The 7,863-nt window shown below is 39.5% G+C and overlaps 1 protein-coding gene across 3 annotated transcripts in view; it reads left to right on the top strand.

Moving 5' to 3' along the window:
- The first annotated feature begins 315 nt into the window (after positions 1–315).
- The window catches only part of MOBP (myelin associated oligodendrocyte basic protein), a 45,257-nt gene continuing 37,709 nt past the window's right edge, over positions 316–7,863 (top strand). For 2 of the 3 annotated variants that reach the window (XM_054481580.1, XM_054481581.1), the window contains exon 1: positions 691–820. The gene's annotated coding sequence lies outside the window, so the exon portion shown is untranslated. Of the gene's footprint in view, positions 356–690; positions 821–7,863 lie in introns of those variants that run through there. The other variant, XM_054481579.2, reaches the window with a different exon arrangement.

Below are 7,863 nucleotides of genomic sequence, written 5' to 3'. Positions count from 1 at the left end.
CTGGATTAGACTCTTGCTAAATCAAGTGTACAAGGGCATACGTGTGTGAATTTTAGTTTTGGGGTGTATCTATGAGTATACATGAGTGTTTTAGGGAAGGAAGTGTGGATCAGTATTTAATCTACATGGAGTATAAAAACTCCTGGAATTTGTCAATGTGATTGCAGCTGTGTTCATGGCTTATGGGTATGGCTTGTGATGTGTGAGTGAGGTATGGGGTGCTGGGTGGGATGGTACTGTGGTGGCGTAGCATGTTGATGGAAGGGTGTGTGGTTTGGTGGGGTGAGCTGGTGTGTGGTGTGGTTGGACCTGGCATGGAACTTAACTGGAGTTTGTGTGGAATTAACCTTACGGGGTGAGTTTTCACATGGGGTGTTGATTATGTGGGAGGTGGGAGGCTGGAATACGTGAATGTTGGGGGGCTGTAAAGTGAATGTGGGGTGTGTGTGTGTGTGTGTGTGTGTGAGATATGGTTATAGCTTAGCTTAGCTTTTGTTTAGATTTTCTTTTGCTCTTTGTTTTTGTTTTTGTTTGGCCTTTGTTTTATCTTTGTTTCACTCTTTGTTTAAACTTTCTTTGGCTTTTGTTTGGTCTTTCTTTAGCCTTTTGTTTAAACTTTGTGTGGCCTTTTTGTAGTCTTTGTGTAGCTTTTGTTTTTAAGTGGATCTTCGCTGAGGACTCATCAAAAACACCTTGTGTAATGAAAAACCCAGATCTATAACCTCTCCCTATATATTCTGCATGCATTGAAGTAGGCTCAAACCCTCAGGGACCTGGTATAGACGCGGAATCTGTTTCACACAACAACTGCTATTTGAAGGTAAGAGGATTCCATTGGTTTTTATTTTACTTCATTTTATACTTTCATCTTTAAATGACAAGTGTACTTTTTTGTATGGGCCATTTCATTATATCCCAGGGAAAACTTTCTGTAAGAATAGTCAAGATTGAGAGGACATACGAGGATGGAGAAAACAAGAACAGAGGACACCACGTTTATTCTGATGTGGGCAGGGGGCCTCCTGGAACGTTCCTGCTAATGTTTGGAAATCATCTGAACCCAGAGGGAGGCTCTGAGCTCTCACTCAGATTTCCTCAGATTCAAAGCCCCATGTTCCTGGAGCTAGATGGATGGTAGTACATGCTGCTGCTGCTGCTGCTTTTTTTTTTTTTTTTTTATTTCTTCTTTTATTATTTGTCATGATTTAAAAATGAGTTTTTCTTCTTATCTAGGAACAATTTTTTTCCTCATACAGTTGGATTTATGTGTGGGAGATGTTAATGGAACAACAAATCCCAAATCTTTTTGGAATTCTGCCCCCTGTAGTCCAACAACCTCAAACGGAAAGGCGCTAATGCTTTGTCTGATACAGAATATCTTAGAAACAACAGGGAGTTTTCAGTTCTATGGATGACAGAGAAAGGAAAAAATATTATGTGTCAGGGAGGCGAGTAATGAACTTGGCCTAGCAAGGAAAACGGGGAAAGGACTTTTTAATTCTTTGTGAATAAATCAGGGAGGCAGAGAGCAGGCTGCTGCCAGGTATGTGGATATGCTGTTTCATGACTATTTAGAATGGCAGGAGACTTGTTGGTGAGTGAGTTTTAAAAATTGTTTCAGATTTTCAGAAAAGTTGCAAACAATACAAAAAACTTTAGGTGCAGCCAAATTACCCAGATGTTCCTGTTTTACCATATTTCCTTTATCATTCTCTTTCTCTCTCTTTGTAACCATATATATGTGTGTATATATATAAATATGTGTGTGTATATATATATACACATATATGTGTGTATATATACATATATGTATATATACACATATTTATATCTAATTAATTTTAATTAAAATTTATTTTAATTAGAATTATTAAATTTATTTTAATTAGAATTAATTAAAATTAGAAAATTACTATTGAGAAAATACTGTTTTTAAATCTAGAGATATCTAGATTTCATCAATTGTCCAAGGAGCGAATTGAGAACCATGCGTGACCTTTTGTTGTCCTGTCCCCTCAGCCTCCTTTAATCTGGAACCATACCTGAGGCAGCTTTGACCTAGACAGTTTTGGAGAGTATAAGCCAGTTATTTTGCTAAATGTCCCTCAATATGGGTTTGGTCTGCAGTTTTCTCACAATTGTGCAGTTTTCAAAGGAATAGGCTTGCATTTTAGATCATACATATCCAAATTCATACTTGAATCTGAGTATACAATGTTTAAATTCAAGGTCTTGTTTACCTAATAGTTACTAGGATTTTAAATGAGTACCTAAAATCTTTGTACACCAAATTACCAAAAATTAAAAATCTAGAGCTTTTACAGATAATTTCCAAGGAATCACCAAAAGTGTGTAAGTATTGCCCTTGGATTATAAATAGCAGTTACAGTGACCTGTACGTGATCTTATAGGCTTAAAGTGAGGTATTCAATTTAGATTCTTTGTGTGTGTTGGACTCATGTCTACTGCTCTCTGAGTATTAGTTTTATAAATGTAATAATTCGTTTCTAAGTGCAACCATCTGCTGAAAGCAGATACGACTCAATAGAGTTTCCCTGGGTAGCCACTCCAGGCTGGCTGGCATCCTTTCGTGGGTTGACGGGGACGTCTGCCCTAGCGGAGGAGGCGGACCTCTGGCAATGCTGAAAAAAGTCTCCTGATCAAAAGTGTTTCCTACATGTTCTAGTACTCACACCTCAGCATTGAGCTACAGACCACACCCATATTGAGGGACAACTAGCAAAATAACTGGCTAAAACTGTTAAAAACTGTCCCCTTATGGGGACAGGAATCAAAACTCTGAGATCCTTAAGCTGTACCAGACATTCTTAAAACAAACCTTCTCAACAAAATCTGTGAGGTAGGAACTATCATTCACATTTTACAGAGAAGAAAATCGAGATCCAGAGACTAGCCTATGATTACACACAGCTAGTGAATGACAGAGCCCAGGACTCAAGTATGATACAAGCCTATTGAATTTATGGATGAGATGCATTATTCTTTTTTACTAATACATCTCACACTTTACTTTAAAGTTACAAAAATTGAAGTTAAAAAGATGAGCTGAAAATGAACTAAGCAATATTTTAAAATAATTTTTATTAATGGTATAAAATTATTTGTTCTCACTAAAAGTATCAGTCGTATTTTTAATGAGAGTAATTGAGTTCAATGTCAAATTTAGTTTTTCTTCCTCTTTGTTAATTTAATAAAAAGATCTTTCTAGTAGTAGGGGCGGAGTTAGCTCTGCCTATTAAAAATTAATTTGAGCTTATATTACTACTAGTATGATCTTAAAGTCTTAAGTTATTCACTAGTTCCTTATGAAAGAATAAGTTCAGCTAAAACAGCTAAAAACCAGAAGATATAATCAACAAATCCACTCACCAGGCTGCAATAATTTTCAGTATACTGAGAGCAAAGGGACAAGTGAAGGCACCCAGATGACTGTCCATTGTTCAGGGCGTGGCTAGCTAACTTGTGCTGAATGAGGGTGGCAGGATCAACCCATGCATTAAATGTTACATGTAACAATCTCATTTTTATCTTTGTAGATAACACATATGAAAAGAAACATCTTTTTTTTTTGAGACGGAGTCTCACTCTGTCACTAGGCTGGAGTGCAGTGCACCAGCCTAGTGGCTCACTGCAACCTCTGCCTCCCAGGTTCAAGCGATTTTCCTGTCTCAGCCTCCCAAGTACCTGGGACTGCAGGCCCGTGCCACCACGCCCAGCTAATTTTTTGTATTTTTAGTAGAGACGGGGTTTCACCGTGTTAGCCAGGATGGTCTCAATCTCCTGACCTCGTGATCTGCCTGCCTCAGCCTCCCAAAGTGCTGGGATTACAGGCGTGAGCCACTGCACCCGGCAAAAGAAAAGTCTTATACGTCATCATTCTGAATGTCAATGAAACATCTTGGGAACTCCCATGGGGTAGGCACATCTGCTTTGGAGGCCACTGGGCTGACCCTTCCACCTTAACAATTCAATTACACCAGGATATGATGAGCTGACACCAAACTCCTCTTGGTATTTCAGTCTCTATCAACCCCAAGTCTGGAACATCACCATTCCAAGTTCTTTTCCAGCTCCTCCTCTGGCATGAGGCATGAGTCCTTTCCCAGCTCCTCCTCTGGCATGCCGGCATGCCCCTCCTGCCCTTGTTTCCATTCAGCTCTGCATTACTTGCTACAATGGCCCAGTGGCCACATCCAGAGAGCTAGTAATTACACATAGAAGGAATCTAACATGTACTGAGATATAGACACCACGGCGCTCCCAAGAAGCAACAGGTGTGTAGGGGCATTGACTCAGCTACCAGATCCACCACCTCTGCAAGCACAGAGCAGAGTTCATTTCCCCACACAACGTTTGCACACAGGTGGATGAGGGCTTCTGGTGTCTTCAAGTCCAAAGGGTTTTCTATAACTACTATAGAGAACCTTGTGGTGGTTTCCGCAGAATCACCAAGGTTAACTTCAAGTCCCTACCCCTTGGGTGCCTCGTAGAGACAGAACTCTCATTTCCTTTGTAAGTAAGAGAACTTCTGTTTGGAAGTGGCTGGCAGTTTTATCATTCTGGAGATAGAGGCTTTGACTTCTCAGCAGACTTCCTTTACTTTGAGAAAATTACTAAAATGAATTCCTTAGATTAACAAATATAAAATATCCATTTTGTTTTTGTTTTTGTTTTTGTTTTTTGCAGAGAAAACACTGAAGTCATAAAAAACTTAAATGCAGGGCAGTTGGTTAACCTATCGTATGATCTTTGTAGTACAGTGAACATACTGTGGCTTTAATAGGACTGTTCCCTGGATGACATAGATTAACTTTTTTCTCCTAAATATCGAATTAGGTTAAAATTTTGGGGTTCTGTACATAGTGCTATTTAATATTGAGGAACTCAACTACTGGGAAAATGTAGCATTAGCTATTATGACTGTTCCATCTGGGCCATAAAAGTTACTCTGTAGTTTGATAAAGTGTTTTCTACTTAAAAGACTACTCAAAGGATATTCCCATGATGGACCGTCCTGGAGTGAAAAATGAGGGCCCCCTTCTCTCACTCAGCCAAAAAGTTGGGGGCCACTGGCCAGGCATGGTGGCTCATGCCTGTAATCCTAGCACTTTGGGAGGCTGAGGCAGGCAGATCACTTGAGCTCAGGAGTTTAAGACCAGCCTGGGCAACATGGGGAGACCCCATCTCCACAAAAAATACAAAAATTAACCAAGCGTGGTGGTGCGTGCCTATAGTCCCAGCTACTTAGGAGGCTGAAGCTTGAGGATCACTTGAGCCTGGGAGGTCAAGGCAGTATGAAGACATGTTCGTGTCACTGCACTCGAGCCTGGATGACCGTCTCGAAAAGAAAACTCGGACTCTGTCTCAAAAAGGAAAAAAAAATAATTGGGGGCCAGGACATGGAAGGGTTGGGAGGCCAGAGAGTCTTGTGGATAGGGGTTAAGCTGCTTTCCACAACCTGGAAATCTGTGGGGCTGGACTGGGCCCCTGGGATTAGATCCCATCATGTGTGCTCCAAGAGTGACTTCTTGTAATAGCTGTGCAGGCCACTCTGGCTTCTGTTGCTTCTGTCACCCTTAAAGCATTACGTAAATACCTGGTGTCAGCTGTGCTCTGGGTGGTTAAGGAATCTTCCTGTTTTAAAATGTACTTCTGATTTTTTTGTTCAGGTATGGTGAGGCCAACCAGATCAGGAGATAGTTGCCATTGAAAAGACAGTGTTTTACCCATCACTCCCAGGAGGAGGGGGAATATGGGGAAGGGCCACCTGGCCACATGGGGAAGCGCCAAGGTCTTAGGTCAGGAGTCAGAAGGAGTGAGGGTGAAAAAGCATGGGTGAGAGCCTTTATTGTGGTTTTTGTTGGGAGAAATGGTCTAGGCAGAGCAAGCAGGAGAAGCTTGCTTAAGATTGGCTAGTTTGAATAATTTCATGGGGCTCTGAGGTGTAGGAGCTGTCTGGTATCTGGTCCTGGAGTGATAAGGGCAGAAGAATATTAGTTCAATTTGTAAGAGCTCAATAAGGGAGGTAGTTGCTGAATTTGGGTTCTGGATTGGTTGATTTGCATATAAATGGCAACTCACAGGGGAGGCAATTGCTATCTCTAGGCATCAGCTAGCCCTGGGAGGGGCAGCGTCTCCAGGGTCAGCAATGCCCCAGATGCCAGAGCATCAAGAAGGAATACAGAAAATAAGATCATTTCCCACAGAATATATGTATCAAAACATCACACACTGTACACCATAAAAACAAAGGAAAAGCAGCACAGGAAGCTATAAGATTGTGTAATAAGGGTGCTTGAGAGTTAATCTAGACTAAGTGGCTAAGAAAGTTTTCCCGGAGGGAGGCATATTTGACTTGAAATCTTGTATTCTTGGGCAGGTGTTACACAAGTAAAGTGAGCTGGGGAGGTATTCCTGGAAATACCAGTCCAAGGTAGAAGGAACCATAACGCATTGAGACAATTGAATATGGTTGAAACACAGCGATGCAGGAGCTAAATATGTTTTTTAGCTCTATTTTTAGCTCTATTTTTCTTCACTTGGCTGGTTTTCTGAATGCTCCAAACAAGGGATTTGAGAGTTCCTACTCCGATCACTGATACTTGATGGTTTATGTAAGTTATTGTAATAAAAACATATAAATGGCATTAACTTAAATGAAACACTGACTCAAATTACTCAAATTCCAATCACTGGCTCTTCATGGTTTATGTAAGTTACTGTAATAAAAACACATGGATGGCATTAACTTAAATGAAACACAGACTCAAATTACAGTGATGTGTTGGTTAACAACAAGGATACGTTCTGAGAAATGAGATATTAGATGATTAAGTCATTGTGTGAACATCATAGAGTGTACTTACACAAACCTAGATGGTACAGGCTACTTAATACAATGGTAAATATTTGTATGTCTAAACATAGAAAAGATACAGTAAAAATACAATATTATAATCTCCTGGGGCCACTGTTGTTTAAATGATCCCTCATTGACTGAAATGTTGTTATATGGCAGACGACTATACATGGAACTCCTAAATTATACACATCATCCCCCTAAAAAGCCATTTTTCCCCAATTGCTTCTCCCCATCCATTAAATTTTAATACTACATATGTATAGTATGTCTGTTTATGTATTGTACATATCTGTGCTTTGCACGTAAAAAGAGTGAGAATTCTCACATAGGTCTGAGATTTTGAAAAATAAAATAAAACAAGTAAGGTTTTTTTGCCTCCCCTCAAGATCCAGTTTTCACCTCTTGGAGAGGGTATTACCCACATTGCAAATACATGCAGCGTGCCCTTTACATTGCTTTCTTTAATGTTAACATCTTATGTAACTGTGTAGCACAACTAATAAAACTAATAACATTGATACATTATTAATTAACTGTAGACTCTAATCATATTTTACAAGTTTTACCACTAATGTCCTTTTTCTGTCAGGTACTAATCCAGGATCTTGCATTGCATTTAGTTATCAGGTCTCTTTAATTTTCTCTAACCTGTGACAATTCCTCAGTTTTTCTTTGTCTTTCATGACGTTGAGACTTTTTAAAAACATTGAAAAGTTATGTACAGTGTCCTTTGATTTGAATTTTTCTGATGTCTTCTCATGATTAGGTTGAAGTTATATATTATTGAAAAGAATTACACAGAGATGATGTGTGCTTCTCATATCAGAGAATAAATGAGGATGATCTGTCTTATTACTGGTGATGTTAACCTTGATCATTTGGCTGAGATGATACTTCCCAGATTTCTCCACTTTAAAGCGATTATTCTTTTCTTTTTAATTAGTAAATATTTCTTGGGGGGATATTTTGAGATGATGCAA

This window comes from Pongo pygmaeus, chromosome 2 (assembly GCF_028885625.2).
Source record: "Pongo pygmaeus isolate AG05252 chromosome 2, NHGRI_mPonPyg2-v2.0_pri, whole genome shotgun sequence".
NCBI classification, from domain to species: Eukaryota; Metazoa; Chordata; class Mammalia; order Primates; family Hominidae; genus Pongo; species Pongo pygmaeus.
The sequence above is the reverse complement of the archived record's forward strand: the minus strand, read 5'-3'. Positions and strand labels throughout refer to the sequence as shown.